The sequence below is a fragment of the Pseudophryne corroboree genome, chromosome 11 (assembly GCF_028390025.1).
Source record: "Pseudophryne corroboree isolate aPseCor3 chromosome 11, aPseCor3.hap2, whole genome shotgun sequence".
NCBI classification, from domain to species: domain Eukaryota; kingdom Metazoa; phylum Chordata; class Amphibia; order Anura; family Myobatrachidae; genus Pseudophryne; species Pseudophryne corroboree.
In genome coordinates this window covers 188,138,763-188,157,299 of record NC_086454.1, presented here as the reverse complement: position 1 = coordinate 188,157,299, position 18,537 = coordinate 188,138,763, and the positions used below count along the sequence as shown (strand labels likewise).

The window sequence follows — 18,537 nt, the reverse complement described above, 5'->3', positions numbered from 1 at the left end:
GGAACAGCATTAGGCTGCTGTGAGATGGAGAAAGCCATCATATAGTAGTCAGGATTTCACTGAGGCTTCTCCTGAATGGGATCCGGATTGAAAGTCGACAGTAACTAGGTCGACAATGTCTAGGTCGACCACTATTGGTCGACAGTAACTAGGTCGACAGGGTCAAAAGGTCGACAGGGTCAAAAGGTCGACATGTTCTATGTCGACAGGTCAAAAGGTCGACATGAGTTTTTCACAATTTTTTTCTTTTTTTGTACCTTTTCATACTTAACGATCCACGGGGACTAAGATTGGAACGGTAATCTGTGCCGAGCGAAGCGGCAGCGGAGCGAAGGCACCATGCCCGAAGCATGGTGAGCGAAGCGAGCCATGCGAGGGGACGCGGTGCACTAATTGGGGTTCCCGGTCACTCTACGAAGAAAATGACACCAAAATAACATTAAAAATTCATGTCGACCTTTTGACCTGTTGACCTAGAACATGTCGACCTTTTGGCCCTGTCGACCTTTTGACCCTGTCGACCTAGTTACTGTCGACCAATAGTGGTCGACCTAGACATTGTCGACCTAGTTATTGTCGACTTTCAATACCACACCCCTCTTGAATAGAAGAATATTTTACAGGTACAACTACATCAAGCTCTGCTGCAATATGCAGTGACACATAATGGGGGTCATTCCGAGTTGATCGAAGCTGTGCTAAATTTGGCACAGCTATGATCATCTTCCCAGACATGCGGGGGGACGCCCAGCATAGGGCTAGTCCGCCCCGCATGTCAGTCTGCCCCCCCCCCCTGCACAAGTACAACAGCATCGCACAGCGGCAATGCTTTTGTACTTGAAGAGCAACTACCGTCCAGCGCAGCTCCTGCGGCTGGCCGGGAGTTACTCATTGCTGCACCAGGTCGCAGTGGCTGCGTGTGGTGTGGCCCCCCCGCACGGTCTGGCCACGCCTGCGTTGGCCGGACTGCGCCCCGAAAATGGCGGCTAAATGCCACTGTGCCGCCCCCTCCCGCCCAGAGAACGCCTCTGCCTGTCAATCAGGCAGAGGTGATCGCTAGGTAATGACGGCCTTCAGCCGTCTGGCATGTGCCGGCGCATGCGAAGTTCCGACCCGATCGCTGCGCTGCGAACAACTGCAGTGTGCGATCGGGTCGGAATGACCCCCAATGCTGCCACTGTACTGCCGATGTCTATTCGGATGTGTGTATTGTATAGCAGAGTGCTATAGTAAAGATTCAGAAGCCTTATTTATTTCCGTGTTTAACAATGTAATTAGCCTCAGTTCCTGCTTTGATGAACAGTCTAGGACGATAAAAAGAGAAAGAGGCTGCGCTATAGAGTCAATAGCATATACAATATAAAATATATAAGTTGCCGGTGGTTCAAATTAAATCATATTTATTTTACACAAGTATAACAGTAAAACACTGATTCCTATAGTATAGATAAAAAAGCAGTAATGGATACAAGTATCAGTATAACAAGTTGCAATAGTAACTAGATCTGTAGTATAACTTGCAACTAAATGGACACATGTAGCTTTTCCTCTCAGATGGATTTGTAATCCAGAAACAGTGGCAGGAGACCAGTAAAAGTAACCTTTTATATTGCAATATTAATTAGCCGCTCCGATCCGTGTTACTGCTGTAAAGTGAAATGAAAGTCAAATGTGGGCTGTATATTGTAAGTTCACTAAAGAATCTTTAGCACGGAAACCGCACTTGGTAATAAAGATTGCTGCTGGGAGCCGCTACTCACTATATCCCTGCTGTCCGGGACCCTTTACGGGTGTGAGAGATCGGTGGTTCCCGAGCATCCTCAGGAGGTGTACCTGTATGCGGCAGCCGTCTATAGTTGCAGCAGTTAGCTCCGGCCGATTCGCAGCCGCACAAGGAGCAGAAGATGGCTTCAGTTTATGAAAGGTGCGGGAACCGTGACTCGAGCGGTGCAGGATTAGCGGCTAATCGTTATAGTGTCCAGTTCTCCAGCTCATACAGGGAGTCCTAGACGCGTTTAGTCACTTCCTGTGACTTTCTCGATAGGCAGTTTATTCCCTGCTCCAACAGATCCTTATTTATATGGTATACTGTGCACAGCTGTGATTAATCTTATATCCAGTACTCAATTACAATGCTAATAGCGCATAAAGCAGCGAATTATACTTACGATAATTCCATTTGTTTGAAGTACTTCATGGAAGCCATACGATGGGTTAAAGACCCATTCCCCTAGCATAGACAGGAGTTTTTTTCTTCTAATACACACCCACTTTGGCTATATGAGTGCACCCCTCCCCCTATTCCCTGTCTTTTAAGTGTCTCCGATATGTCTAGAAGAAAAAACACTCCCACAGGGTGGGTAATTCATGGGCTGCCATGAAGTACTTCAAAGAAATGGAATTATTGTAAGTATAATTCGCTGCTTTCTTTTACTTACTTCATGGCAGCCATACGATGGGATACACCAAAGCTGAATTACGGGAGGGACTCACAGAAAACAAAACATTTGATGCTTAATATTTAATTAGACCAAGGCCTGTTGTAGGACCTGGTTACGAAATAAAGCTTTAACAATATCCAAAGCATAATGCCTAGAGAAGGTGTGTACAGATGATCACGTAGCTGCTGCACATATCTCTTCAATCGCCACCTGCACATTCCTAGCCCATGAGACAGAAACTGCCCTAGTCAAGTGTGCCTTGATATTCTCCGTAACTTCACGACCATCTTCTTGATATACGAACGTGATCAGCTCTCTTATCCATCTCGCAATGGTTTGCTTTGTCGGCATACACCCTTTGGGCGACCCAACAGATACTAGGAACAAACTCTTCTCTTTCCTGAGGGATTTTACTCTGTTCAGATAAATGGTTATTGCCCTAACCAGATCTAAAGTATGCAACCTGCATTCCTCATCATTCTTTGGTTGAGGGGGAAAAAAAAAAACTGGTAAGATGATTTCCTGATTGATATGAAAGGTTGACAGGACTTTTGGCAAGAAAGATGGGTTTGTTCTCAACACAACCTTATCAGATAATATTCTTAGATATGGCTCTTCTGCCCACAACGCTTGCAATTCTCCAACTCTCCTTGCTGAAGTAACGGCTGTAAAGAAAACTACCTTCCAAGTGAGAAACTTCACACCAACCTCTTGTAACGGCTCGAACGGATGCTGCGTCAAAGCATTTAAAATTAAATTTAGATCCCAGGGCGGCACTATCGACCTAACTCTTGGTATTATTCTTTTCATGGCTTGACAGAACTTCTTAATTAACTCACCCTGAAATAATTTTCAGTCCAACAGAACACTCAGAGCCGATATATGCACCTTGAGAGCTGAAACTGACAAACCTTTGACAAATCCGTCATGAAGAAACTGCAGAACTTGTGCGGTTTCAGCTTTCAACACATCAAACTTATCTTCCGACCAGACAATAAAAGCTCTCCATATTCTATAATAAGCGTCTGAAGAGACCTTCTTCCTGGCCTTTAAAAACAACTGAACAACCGATTCGGACAGACCCTTGCTTTTTAGTAAACTCCGTTCAATTTCCAAGCCGTAAGCTGAAGACTCTGCGGGTTTGGGTATTCTAGAGGGCCTTGATGCAACAGCCTCCGGACTACCGGTAACCTACACATTTTTTCCACCGACATCCTCTGTACTGTCGGAAACCAAGTCCTACTCGGCCAATAAGGGACTACTACAATTACTTCCGCTCTCTCTTCTCTGATCTTCTTCAGTGTTCTGGCTATGAGAGGAAAAGGAGGAAAGACATACCCCAGTCTGAACTCCCACGCTAGAGACAGGGCATCCACTCCTTCTGACATTGGAAGGTAATACCTCGAGAAGAATCGAGGCAGCTTTGTGTTGAGGTCGGTAGCCATGAAATCTATATCCGGTTGCCCTAACCTGTCTACTATACTTTTGAATACTTGAGTATTTAACTCCCACTCCCCGGACTGAACTTGATTTCGACTTAGATAATCTGCCAACATGTTGTCTATGCCTGGAACATGTAGAGCCGTCAGGGACTTTAGATGTTTTTGTGCCCACTGCATTATGTACGAGACTTCCAACATGATTGCTCGACTCCTTGTCCCACCTTGGTGATTAAAATAAGCCACTACTGCTGCATTGTCTGAGAAGACTCTTAGATGTTTCCCTACAAGTTGATCCTGGAATTTGCATATGGCCAACCACACCGCTCTCATCTCGCGCTGATTTGAGGAATAACCTGCCTCTGTCAGGGACCATTCTCCTTGACAACTTTGTCTCTGCAGATGAGCACCCCAACCTGTTAGACTTGCGTCCGTAGTTAAAACTACATACTGGGGCTCCATAAGTGACACACCTTGCTCGTAAAGTTTGACTGGTCTTCCACCAGGACAGTAAATCTTTGGCCTCCTTTGTTAGTCTTATTCGATGATGCAAAGGAGTTTTGCTCCTTGAATATTTCAGCGTGTCCCATTGCAACACTCTCATTCTCTACCTTGCCCACTGCACAGTGCCTATCGTGGAATACATCATCCCTAATAGACGCAATGCTATGTGAAAAGGAACCTTGTCCTGTCTTTCATACAGAGTTCCTGTATCTTCGTACGCCTGTCCTCTGAAAGAAGGACCACATACTGCCGCGTATCTATAAGGACACCCAGAAATTTAAGAACTTGTGTCGGTTCCAAACGACTCTTGTTCCAATTCACTAGCCAACCGTGAATTTGCAGAAAGGCCAAGGCTTGATCTAACATTTGCTGTACATCTCCTCTTGAACTCGCCGCTAAAAGAAGATCGTTGAGGTATGCCCAAATAGTTATCCCTTTTTCTCTGAGGCAGGCTATCAGGGTTACCAATACCTTTGTAAACACCCTCGGCGACGACGTGAGGCCGAATGACAGACACGTGAACTGGAAATGTCTTCCTCTTATGCAAAACCTTAGCAACTTTCTGTCTTCTCTACTGACTGGAATATGGAAATATGCATCCTTGAGATCTATTGATGCCAAAAATTCTCCCTTCCTTATTCCCAATAGGACTGACTTTAGCATCTCGATATGAAATTTTCTTTTCTGTATTCTTTGATTGAGATCCCTCAAATCTAGAATTGTTCTGAAGCCACCTGAGGACTTCTTCACTAGGAAAAGATGAGAATAGAATCCTCTCTTTCTCTCTACGACTGGAACCTCCTCCACCGCTTTTGAGGAGCATAGTGATTGGAGACTTTCTTCTAAGAACTCCAGAACTAAAGATGGTGTTCTTGTCTTTACAATTTTGTCCCTTTTTGGGATTGCCATGAACTCGAGACGGTATCCTTCTGAAACAATATCCAGAACCCATCTGTCGGAAATATTTGCCTGCCACTGGGCAGTGAATTCTGAGATTCTGCCCCCTACTGGTGTTGATGTAAGGGGACATACACCATCATTGCCTCTGACCACTTCTTCTATATCCTCTACGAAAGGACTGACGCGTCACACCTGAATTATATCTGTCCTCATACTGATGTACGAATCGATCTGCATAAGGACGGCCAGATCTGTATGATCTTGCTTGCCTAAATTGCTGCCTTGAAGCCGAAGCTGGATACCTGCCACGCTTATCCTGTGGCAATCTCACTGACTTTCCACCTGACATCCTCTGAATCATAGTCTCCAGCTTGTTTCCGAACAACAATGATCCCTAAGGAAGCCTAACTAACCTATTTTTAGAATGGACATCCGCTGCCCAAGATCGCAACCACAGCGCGCTCTTGGCCATAATACCTGAGGTCATTGATTTTGTGGAAAATTCCAGAACATCAAGCGACGCCTCACAGATATACTCCACTGATCTCTGTATAATACTCAAATTTTTTGAAAGACAATTTCTAGACGCATCATCTTGTACATCTGTCTGCATCGTAGAACACCATAACCTCAAGGCTCTGGACACAGAGGCTATGGCCACACCAGATTTTAAGGACACAGATGTAGAAACATGCAACCTTTTCAGAGCATTTTCCATCCTCTTATCCATAGAATCTTTCAACACTGCGCCATCTTCAAGGGGTATCGTGGCTCTAGTTGTTACCTCCGCCACCGGCGCATCAACTCATCCCCAATTGGATACACTGCCAACCCTTTTATCCAGCTGCAGCCATTCCTTACGAATGATGTCCTTCACCACCTTGTGCACAGGAAAGGACCTCGCTTTCTTTGTCCTATCCTCAAATAAAGGATCTTGTTCACCTTCCTGAACAGATTCCTTATATTTCATTGTCTTGTAGATGTTTTTAAGCATGACATCCACCAACTCGGTATTAAATGACCTGTCATCATCCTGAACCTGTCCAGATTCTACATTGGAATCCTTATCCCAGTCATCTTGCAGGGATAAATTTGGGGACTCTTCATCAAAATCTAGACTAGACTGCGACCTAGACCATTTAGGCCCGTGCATAAATTCTTCCTTGGTAACAAAGGATTTTTTCATCTACGCCATCAGTTCAGTGAGCTGATCAGAAGCTTTCACTGGTACACTGGGCGCAGTTTCCTCCATGCAATTACTACATATAGCATCCTACTGATTCCCAGAAAAGAACTGATCACATGCAGGACATTTTCTGGCCACATTCTTTTTCTTGCGTAATTTCTTTTTAGCTGGCTGAGACACACTGCAGAGATTATATTCAAAGAAAATAAAAAAATACCTAATCACCTAACTATCTAAAAGCAAGAATATACATAAGTAGTTCTCTATGAGGACTTATCTCATCTGGACCTTATCACATGACTTATGGGACACAGGCTCATCCATGCTGCAAACTGCTGACATGCACTTCCACAGTGTCAGGGAACATAAAATCTTACCTTGCTTCATACAGGCAGCTCACTGACTCCAGCTGAGCAATCACTTCCTGAAACTCCAGCTGAGCAATCACTTCCTGAAACTCCAGCTAAGCAATCACTTGAAACTGACATGTGATGAAATCATGTGAGTTTTCTTGGCACTGACGCCGCTCACTACCTCCTCCCGGTCCCCGCACATGCGCAGACCGGTGCCGCGCTGACTACCAGGACCATCCATGGGAGCCACGCTGCTGCTGTGAGCCCCCGGCCCTGACGCCACTCACTTCCACCCGGCCATAGTAAGGGAGTGACACGCAGCCTTCCATGTAACATCCGGAAGCCGCGTCACCCCCGTGAGCATACAACCCTGACGCCGCTCACTTCCGCCCGGCTATTGGAGGATCTGTAATGCGCGGTTCCCGGACAAGCCAGCCGACTCCCAGAAGCCGCGTCACCAGAGTGAGCTTCCAGCACGGACGCTGCTCACTTAACTGAATACCACAGGCTTGTAAGTACTCCGAATTGCCATATTCACTATAAAAAGGGCCTATAAACTAATTTAGCAGCCCAAAACAGCGGCACCGCCGCACTACAAAAATAATAAATCTACTTCTGTCTATACTACTAGAAGACAGGAATAAAGACAGGGAATAGGGGGAGGGGCGCACTCATATAGCCAAAGTGGGCGTGTATTAGAAGAAAAAACCTCCTGTCTATGCTAGGGGAATGGGTCATTAACCCATCGTATGGCTGCCATGAAGTAAGTAAAAGAAAACACATATACCATATACATCTTAAAAATTATATATATACCTATTATAAAAAAGATTGTTATGAACCACCGGCATTATACATAAAAAAAAAAACTGATATACAAAATCTAAACCAAGATAATATATTTTATTTAATTAATTAGATTCAATTTAAAACAGGACATATGGCTGACTTAGAAGATTTTTTTAATAATACAAATACCAGAAAAATAACTTCATATATACTACACTCCATATTCTGAGCAAATACAATTGTTCATATTTAATTCTACTCGGACTAGTATATAACCAAACAGGAAAGGCTATATATATGTAGGACAGAAATACATAAATACTGTTATGCACATCAGTGCCTGCAGGAATGTACTGGTGTCTGAACTGTTATGCACACCAGTGCCTGCAGGAATGTACTGGTGTCTGAACTGATAGGGATGCAAAACAAATGAACTCACAGACAGACTGGGGAATATGACATTACGTACACAGAAGGTGATAGGGTAACAAAATAAACACAAAGTGAACAGAGAAGCCCAGAGGCTAAGAAACTCGGTGTCTCCCTATTATTAGGAATGCTCAGATGAAAAAAGCAAGATGTTGTGTTTTAATACGTAGAGAACCCGAAATGCTGTTGCTAAGGGCAACAGCAAAACCCTAAAGGGTTACCAACGGGTGTGGCAGTAAACTCCTTGGTCAGAGATGGAATGATAGACACAAGGAGAGTCTCCACAATCCTAATCCTCACTTGCAGTGCACAGGTTCAGCTTACTGCCACTAAACTGAATACCTGAACACCTTGCACAGTGAGACAGGATTTAGGCAGGCAGTCTGAGAATACAGCCGCAAACCTGCTAAGTTCACAGAGTAGCAAAAGAACCCCAGCAGGTTAAACGACTGACTCCAGTCTTACTGCTAGGTCTGGATTGGCAGAGTGTAGTACCAAATCCCCAGGCCTATTTGCAGTAAGCAACAACAAATACAAAGCTACACAGTACTGGCTAACTTTCAGGAACTGACTAACCAACAAAGATTCAGCAGCATCTGCTTAACCTGAGAAGAGGCCTTATAAAGCAGGTGCTGTCCATGCCCCACTCAGACCTCACAGACTGTGAGCACAAAAACCAGCACCGGATCCCCTGCCGTGCACAGAGCCTGTAACCACTGCACAGCAAAAGACCAGAACCGGAGTATCAGCTGCGCTCAGGTTACTCCGCTAGCACTTGTCTCCCGGTTGCCATGACGACGTGGCAGCACAGGGCAGGAGACCCTAACAGTACCCCCTCTCTGACGAGGGGTCAAAGAACCCCTACCACCGGGTTTATCGGGGAACTGCGAGAAGAAAGAGCGTATCAGTCTGGGGGCATGAAGATCACAACTGCGCACCCACGACCGCTCCTCCGGGTCATACCCCTTCCAGTGCACCAAAAATGACAGCCGACCCCGAACCATCTTGGAGTCAAGAATCCTTTCAACAACAAACTCCTTCTGGCCACGTATCAGAAGAGGAGAAGGTCTTCCACTGGAAGAAGGATTACTAATCGCCCGTTTTAAAAGGGAACAATGAAATGTTTTATTGATACCCAAAGAACGGGGCAGGTCTAACTGAAATGCCACCGGATTGATTACCCTGGTGATCTTATAAGGGCCGATGAACCGGGGGCCTAACTTATGAGATGGCTGTCTCAACTTCAAATTCTTGGTAGACAACCAGACGAAGTCTCCTAATTTGAAGCTGCAGGGTCTTTTCCGCTTATCAAAAACCCTTTTGGTCACTAATGACACAGACACAAGGGCTTTCTTCACTTTCCTCCAAATACCTCTAAGGACAGAAACCACAGAGGAACCACCAGGCGTGGAGTCCAGGGGGTCAAAAGAATTGGCCTTAGGATGATGCCCATACACACAAAGGAAGGGAGAGATCCCTGTAGCAGAGTGAGCCGCGTTGTTATAGGCAAACTCCGCCATGGACAGATGAGCAACCCAGTCAGTCTGACACTTGGAGACATAACACCTGAGGAACTGCTCCAAGGACTGGTTCACCCTTTCAGTCTGCCCATTAGACTGCGGATGGTAGCCTGACGACAAGCTGACAGAAATCTGGAGATCGGAACAAAATGCCCTCCAGAATTTGGCCACAAACTGGGATCCGCGGTCAGAGACCACATCAAGTGGCAACCCGTGGAGACGCACAACATGCAGCATAAATAATTCAGACAGGCGTCTGGCCGATGGCAGCCCAACCAGTGGAACGAAGTGCGCCATCTTCGAAAACCTGTCAACAACAACCCAGATGGCTGTCATCCCCGAGGATTTGGGCAAGTCCACCACAAAATCCATTGAAATGTGGGTCCATGGCTTAGATGGGATAGAGAGTGGATGTAATGGGCCAACAGGAACCCCTCTAGGAGTCTTATTTCGGGCACAGATGTCACATGCCCGAACCCACTGATCCACATCCTTAGCCACCGAGGGCCACCACACCGCCCTAGATAGCAACTCCCGAGTTCTGGCAATACCCGGGTGACCTGCCGACTTCTTGGCATGGAATTCCAGGAACACTCGCTGTCTTAACCTAGGAGGCACAAACAAAAGACCTACCGGAAGGTCTGGAGGAGCCTGCTCCTGTGCTCTAAGGACTAATGACAAGAGGTCCTGGGTAATGCCCACTTTAATACATGATGGGGACACAATGGGCAACGGCTCCTCGGTGGTCTCCTGGATTGGAGCAAAACTCCGCGAGAGCGCATCAGCCTTGATGTTTTTTGACCCAGGGCGATATGTTATCAAAAAATGAAAGCGAGCAAAAAACAAAGCCCATCGTGCCTGCCTGGCATTGAGACGCTTCGCTGACTCTAAATATGCCAGATTCTTATGGTCGGTGAGAATTGAGACCACAAACTTAGCCCCCTCAAGCCAGTGTCTCCACTCCTCGAGTGCATCCTTAATAGCCAACAATTCCCGGTTACCCACGTCATAATTCATTTCGGCAGGCGAAAATTTACGGGAAAAGTAAGCACAGGGATGAAGGCGATTATCAGACACTCCCATCTGAGAGAGCACTGCCCCAATACCCATCTCAGAGGCATCCACCTCCACCACAAAAGGACGCTCTGGATCTGGGTGTCGCAGCACCTTGGCCGAGACAAATGCCCTTTTGAGACGGGCAAAAGCCGCTTTAGCCTCACAAGACCAGTGAGCAACATCCGCCCCTTTCTTAGTGAGTGCCACCAAGGGCGCCACTATAGACGAAAATCCAGCGATAAATCGTCTATAAAAATTCGCAAAGCCCAGGAAACGCTGAAGCGCCTTCAAACTAGTGGGCTGCACCCAATCCAGGACTGCCTGTACCTTGGAACCCTCCATTTGGAAACCTTCTGGGTAGATAATATATCCTAGAAATGCGATTTGCTGAACTTCAAATTCGCACTTCTCCAGCTTCGCCCCAAGCCGGTGGTCTCTGAGTTTCTGGAGGACTAAGCGTACATGCTTCCGATGTTCCTCCAGGGAATGGGAGAAGATTAGGATGTCATCTAAGTATACAACTAAGAATCTATCCAAATATTCCCTGAGTACATCATTCATGAAATCCTGGAAGACTGCCGGGGCATTACAGAGCCCAAAAGGCATCACCAAATATTCATAATGCCCTGAGTGGGTATTAAAGGCAGTCTTCCATTCATCCCCCTCTCTTATTCGGATTAGATTGTACGCCCCGCGTAGGTCAATCTTAGAAAAAATGGTGGCAGTACGAAGCTGGTCAAACAAGACCGAAATGAGAGGCAGTGGGTATGAGTTTTTAATCGTGATACGGTTCAATTCCCTGAAGTCGATGCAGGGTCGCAACGAACCATCCTTTTTACCCACGAAGAAGAACCCCGACCCAACTGGAGACTGTGAAGGTCTGATAAATCCCTTAGCCAAGTTCTCCTGAATGTACTCTGCCATAGCCTGAGTCTCAGGACGTGACAGGGAGTACAACCTGCTCTTGGGAAGCTTAGCATTTGGCAACAAATCAATGGCACAGTCATAGGGGCGATGGGGAGGTAGTACCTCTGCAACTTTTTTGGAGAACACGTCCGCAAAATCTGCATAACACCCTGGCAATCCTGGCAAACTTAGCTGCAAGAGCCTGACTGGAAGGCTCAAGCAACTCCTGAAACAATCAGTACCCCAACTAAGAATCTCCCCAGAGACCCAGTCAAATTGAGGATTGTGGGCCCTTAACCAGGGTAACCCCAACACCAATGGGGCAAAAGTACAGACAGTCACATAAAAGGACAATTTTTCAGAGTGTGTGGCTCCAATAAACAAAGAAATCTGGCTAGTGCAAGAGGTAATTTTACCTTGGGATAATGGTTCCCCGTTTAACCCACAAATCTCAATTTCCGATGCCAAGGGTACTAAGGGAACAGAGTGTTTCAGGGCGAATTGGCGGTCCATAAAAACCCCGTCGGCCCCACTGTCCACAAAGGCCTCAGTCTTGACAGTTTGACCGAGGATCTTCAAGGTCACCGGAATGATAAAAGTCTTCTTGGGAAATTCTGACTTCTGGCCTGACAGGATATTTCCCATCACCCTCAGGCCCTGAAGTTTTCCGGCTTTTCTGGGCATGATACTACCACATGACCTTTATTCCCACAGTACAAACACAACCCCTGCTGTCTCCTCCGCGTCTTCTCACGCGAGGAGAGGCGGGTAGCCCCAATCTGCATAGGCTCCTCGGAAAATTCCTCAGAGTCTGAGGTTCCCTTGGGAAAGAAGGAAACCTCGGTCTTCCTTTCAAGCCTACGCTCTCTCAGCCGTCTATCCACCCGGATGGATAACTGCATGAGCTGATCCAAGCTATCAGGCAAGGGATATTGTACCAGTTGGTCTTTTATCTGGTTAGAAAGACCTCTTCGGTACTGGTGTCTCAGGGCTGGGTCATTCCACTGGGTATCATGGGCCAACCTCCGAAACTCCGTACAGTAAACCTCAACTGGCCTTCGCCCTTGCTTAAGGATCGAAATCTGAGCCTCGGCTGAGGCCGTCTTGTCAGGGTCATCATACAACATGCCCAGTGCCGTAAAAAAAGCATCAACACTTTTAAGCGACGGACAGTCAGGCTGCAACCCATATGCCCAGACCTGTGGGTCTCCTTGTAGCAAGGAAATCACTATGCCCACCCGCTGAATCTCCGACCCTGAAGACTGAGGCCTAAGCCGGAAGTACAGCTTGCAGCTCTCCTTGAAACAAAAGAACTGCGAGCGATCTCCAGAAAAACGATCCGGGAGATTTACTTTCGGCTCCTTAACCCCTGAAGGTGCTGCTGCTGCGGGAGTTCCGCCAGCGGCCTGGGAGGTGTGCATTTTAATGGACAAATCATTAAATTGTCGAGTCAGGACCTGCACCTGATCGACCACCTGTTGCAACGTATTTTGAGGGGTATGCTCCATATTCCCACAAAATTTCAACAGGAGTATTAGGCTGCTGAATATGTTATGCACACCAGTGCCTGCAGGAATGTACTGGTGTCTGAACTGTTATGCACACCAGTGCCTGCAGGAATGTACTGGTGTCTGAACTGATAGGGATGCAAAACAAATGAACTCACAGACAGACTGGGGAATATGACATTACGTACACAGAAGGTGATAGGGTAACAAAATAAACACAAAGTGAACAGAGAAGCCCAGAGGCTAAGAAACTGGGTGTCTCCCTATTATTAGGAATGCTCAGATGAAAAAAGCAAGATGTTGTGTTTTAATACGTAGAGAACCCGAAATGCTGTTGCTAAGGGCAACAGCAAAACCCTAAAGGGTTACCAACGGGTGTGGCAGTAAACTCCTTGGTCAGAGATGGAATGATAGACACAAGGAGAGTTTCCACAATCCTAATCCTCACTTGCAGTGCACAGGTTCAGCTTACTGCCACTAAACTGAATACCTGAACACCTTGCACAGTGAGACAGGATTTAGGCAGGCAGTCTGAGAATACAGCCGCAAACCTGCTAAGTTCACAGAGTAGCAAAAGAACCCCAGCAGGTTAAACGACTGACTCCAGTCTTACTGCTAGGTCTGGATTGGCAGAGTGTAGTACCAAATCCCCAGGCCTATTTGCAGTAAGCAACAACAAATACAAAGCTACACAGTACTGGCTAACTTTCAGGAACTGACTAACCAACAAAGATTCAGCAGCATCTGCTTAACCTGAGAAGAGGCCTTATAAAGCAGGTGCTGTCCACGCCCCACTCAGACCTCACAGACTGTGAGCACAAAAACCAGCACCGGATCCCCTGCCGTGCACAGAGCCTGTAACCACTGCACAGCAAAAGACCCGAACCGGAGTATCAGCTGCGCTCAGGTTACTCCGCTAGCACTTGTCTCCCGGTTGCCATGACGACGTGGCAGCACAGGGCAGGAGACCCTAACAAATACTTATAAATAAATAAACATACATATATAAATTAGCCATCCAGCGATTCAGATGTTGGTTTCACTGATGGATTTCACATCTATAAATATATATAGCCGTATATTCATACTACCCTGTTTAAACCAACATTTTAATCTCCAATGACTGTCAGCATTGATCTTAGATCTGACAATGTTTACTGGAGTTCCAGTCCATTCTTAATCTCTAAACCCCTTATCTAAAATACCGTCAGGCACATATCTCTATAAATAGCTTTTTCTGGACTAGATCAGTATAACCAGAGCCGGCCCTAACCAATATGATGCCCTAGGCAAGATTTTGGCTGGTGCCCCCTTTCACCACCGTTGGTTCCGCCTCTGACCTTGCACCTCTTTCCCAGCACCATCACCCCTCATCCATAGCAGTCCTTATTTTGGTGTTTGTACACCCTATATTTGAAATAAGAACAGTTCGCACATTTGGCACACAGCGCAAAAAGGGGGGTGTTTTTGCTGGCAAGGGGCATGGCTACACAATTGTAACCCCAATTCCAATTACGCCACACAGCAATGCAACTTTATTCACATTTGATCATGAGATAGTATCCATAATTCATATTACATCCCACAGTAGTATCACTTTACCTTATAAACATTACTCATCACAGTAGAGCTCCTTATTCACATTACATCACACTGAATTGCTCCTTATTCACATTACACCACACCCTATTGCTCTTTATTCATATTAGACGACACAGTAGTGCCCTTTCTATAAGCAATGACATAGTAGAGTACCTTATACACATAATGCCACACATTAGTAATGCATTTATACACTTAATTCCACACAATGATGCCCCTAACACAGTATTAATGTCCTTATAAACATAATGCGCCTTACACATTATGACAACCTTTATTAATGCCCTTTTACACATAATGTCCCTTACATATATGCCGCACATTATTAATGCCCTTATACACATAATGACACACATAGTGCCCCCTACACATTTGCTGCACATTATTAATGCATTTTTACATGACACACATAATGCTACTTACACATATTCCAAACACTACTGCACAACCAACCCACTCACATGCACACAGCACTCACACTGCCACTAACACTGTGACCTCTGCCTCTGCTTGGATACAGATGTGTCCTCATACATCTTGCCTCATTGCTAACGTCGGGCACCTTTTTATGTAAATGCATCTTATTTGCATTGCTATGTGGCTAGGATGCACAAGCAGATTCTGCTGATTAAAATGATATGCAGCATGCCTATATATTGTGTGAGACTGTGGCTGTATCTGCATAAGAAATGCTACAAACAGAATATAGGCATGCCGCATATCATTTTAATCAGCAGAAGCTGCTTATGCCCCTAGGCATATCAAATGCCCTAGGCAATTGCCTAGTTTGCCTATGCCTATGGCCGGCTCTGAGTATAACCACCAACAAAATCATCAAATCTACTGTATCATAGCATCAAAATATTGGATTCACTTCCTTTCATTTCTAAATTTAATACTTCATCTAGAGAAATTAAGAGTATAATTAAGAATAATTATCTAATTCTGCAGACCGACCCCCTCCTTAATACTAATATACCCATTGAACCCATGATAGTATTTAAGAGATCAGAAAGTCTTAAACACTGGCTGACTCCCAGCTTCTTTTCAGATAAAAGAACAAAAAATGAAGTTCAAAATGATTTACACTCGATCGATGTGCCCTCCAACTGGTTACCATGTAGGATCAGGGGTTGTTATAAGTGCAGGTCCAAATCATGTATCACGTGTTCATTTATTAGTAACAACGTACAACACTTCAGTTCTCCAAATGTTGAAGAACAGTTTGAGATTAAAGCTTATATCAATTGTAAAACCACGTTTGTAGTATATGCTCTAAGGTGTAACTGTGGACTTATCTATGTAGAATGACAAGAAGTCTGAAAGTACGATTCCTAGAACACAGGAGGAATATCCTCAAAAACTCCTGTGTGAATAGAATATCAAAACATTTTGTTGAATATCATGCTGGTGATCTTAACCCTCACTGGTATAGAATGGGTGAGCCCTACTGCGAGAGGTGGAGATAGATATAGGGAATTGTGCTTACGAGAAAACTACTGGATTCACTGATGATGATGATGATGATGATGATGATGATGATGATAATTGCCTGCACTAGAAAACTACTTTGGTGATTGTGATGGCAGCGCTGATGCTGATAGGACATATAATGTTTTTTTTGTGTTTCGGAACTATTTCTTATCTCCATACATTTGATGAAGAGTTTTCTGGTGTCTGAGACTTTTTACATTTTAATGACACCTACAGTAATAGCAATTGCAGATTTTCACAACCAAAGCAAATTGTAAAAAAAACATTAGTTAAAAATGTGTATATAAATGGATGTGATGTTTGCCAGGCGTAAAGTAGATGCACATGCTGCTGGCACAGAGCTGTATGGCTCAGCACACATACAAGAATATTCACATTTTCTGCTCATTGTTTTCTTGTGTGTAAATTGTGCCCATTCTGTGAGTAACTCTGTGTTTGTGTTGTATAATAATAATGGAGATACTGTACTTTTCAGAATAACTGGTTATTACACAATCATTTTAAGATTTTCTTACTGGATATTTTTTTTAAAGTCTATCCCATGGTGCTGATACAATGTATATTATAGTAAATGTTTGCGGGCGTGACTAGGGTGAGCCAGTCACCTCAGCAGCAGGCACTGCCCATCCAGGATAACTGACACAGGACAGATGATCTGAAATCCTGACTATATAGAGTAACCCTAATACCACAGTAGCTGAAAGGTCAGCAGTGACTGAGATTGCACAGTTGATGTAAATCACTAGCATTACTTATTTGTTATCATTACACATGTACAGGGAATTCTACATGAAATTTAGAAGAAATATATGTTCACTTGTGTATGAACTAAGTGCTGATGTAAAATGAAAAGCGACGTTATGACTCTCAGATCTATAAAATACATTGCTATAAATATAGTATATGATCAGAAAACAGTATAATATATTTTAGCCCTTACCTCTGGAGCTATAAATCCAGGGGTCCCAGCCTATTCTGTGGTGGCCTGGTCACCAAAGATGTTCTCTGTCGCCAGACCAAAGTCAGCGATTTGTAGATGACCAGACTCTGCCATCAGGATTTTCTCAGGTTTCAGGTCTCTACATAGAAAGATTTGTAATAAATGTTAACTGTTTTGACTAGTGAGAAGTATAAATATATATATATATATATATATATATATAGAGAGCAGGCTTGCCTACCCTCCCGCATTTAGCGGGAGGCTCACGATTTTTAACTGACCCTCCCGCTGCCCCGCAAACATTGCCAGCCCTTCCCGGTTTTTAAGTTTCTCCTTGCAAATCCGGACTGCGCATGCGCGAGTCCGGAAATGCGGGGGGCGGGACTTACACTGGAACAGTCGCTTGTCCTTGCGGTCGGCCACAGCTGGGTTGAGAGTAGCGGTGGCGTCAGACTTTCTGTGACCCGGGAGGTGTCTGCGCAGCAGCAGGCGTGGGAATAGTGTGCAGCGCAGCCACCCGTACAGTGAAGCCCATAACACGGCAGCCAGGGCTCTGCTTCTTCACTCTGGCTGGCCCCGTCCACCACACTCACAGTGGGCTGTGTGTATCAGCCCGGCCTTCCTGCTCCTGCTGCTCCTGGAAGTGGCTTCCCTGGACTCCCTGCTCTTTACAGGAGGGAGCAACAAACCAGGTGGGTGCTATACATACTGGGGGGGTTATATGGGGGAAGGGGAGGTGTAATATGTAGTGTGCTGCTGGGTGTAATATGGGGAGGGGGCTGTGTAATATGCAGTGTAATGTGCACTAGGTGTAATATGGAGGAGGCAGTGTAATATGGGGGGGGGGGCTGTGTAATATGCTACTGGGTGTAATATGGAGGAGGCAGTGTAATAGGGGGGGCTGTGTAATATGCTACTGGGTGTAATATGGGGAGGCTGTGTAATATGGGGGGCTGTGTAATATGTAATGTGCTATTGGGTGTAATATGGGGGAGCTGTGTATGCTGTGCATAATGCAATATAATATGGTACTGGGTGTAATATCGGTAGGGGAGCTGTGTATAATGTAGTGTAAAGTGCAACTGGGTGTAATATGGGGGGGGGAGGTCTATGTAAAGTGTAATTCAATGTGCTATTGGGTGTAAAATGGGAGGGTATATGCTGTGCATAATTCAACGTAATAGGTACTGGGTGGAATACGAGGGGAGGGGGGCTGTGTAAAAGGTAATGTAATGTAGTACTGGGTGTAATATGGGGGAGGCTGTGTATAATGTCATGTGATATGGTGCTGTGTATACTGGGTGCAATATGAGGGATGTGGGCTGTGCATAATGTAATATATTATGGTGCTGTGTGCAGGGCCGTAACTACCCCTATTGTCCGTATGCATAGTTGTTGACAGCTGCAGCGCTGTCTGAGGTGTATTTACAGCAGGCAGCGGTGCTGCTGAAGACGTGGAGTGGTGGGTCC

At 45.3% G+C, this 18,537-nt stretch overlaps 1 long non-coding RNA gene across 2 annotated transcripts in view; it reads right to left on the bottom strand.

Annotated features, from left to right (window-relative positions):
• Window positions 1–17,189, bottom strand: part of LOC134970093 (uncharacterized) — a 28,703-nt gene extending 11,514 nt beyond the window's left edge. Inside the window, exon 1 of one of the 2 annotated variants that reach the window (XR_010189654.1) lies at window positions 17,068–17,189. This is a non-coding gene — a long non-coding RNA (uncharacterized LOC134970093). Of the gene's footprint in view, window positions 1–6,847; window positions 6,929–17,067 lie in introns of those variants that run through there. The other variant, XR_010189655.1, reaches the window with a different exon arrangement.
• Between the last annotated feature and the right edge of the window lie 1,348 nt (window positions 17,190–18,537).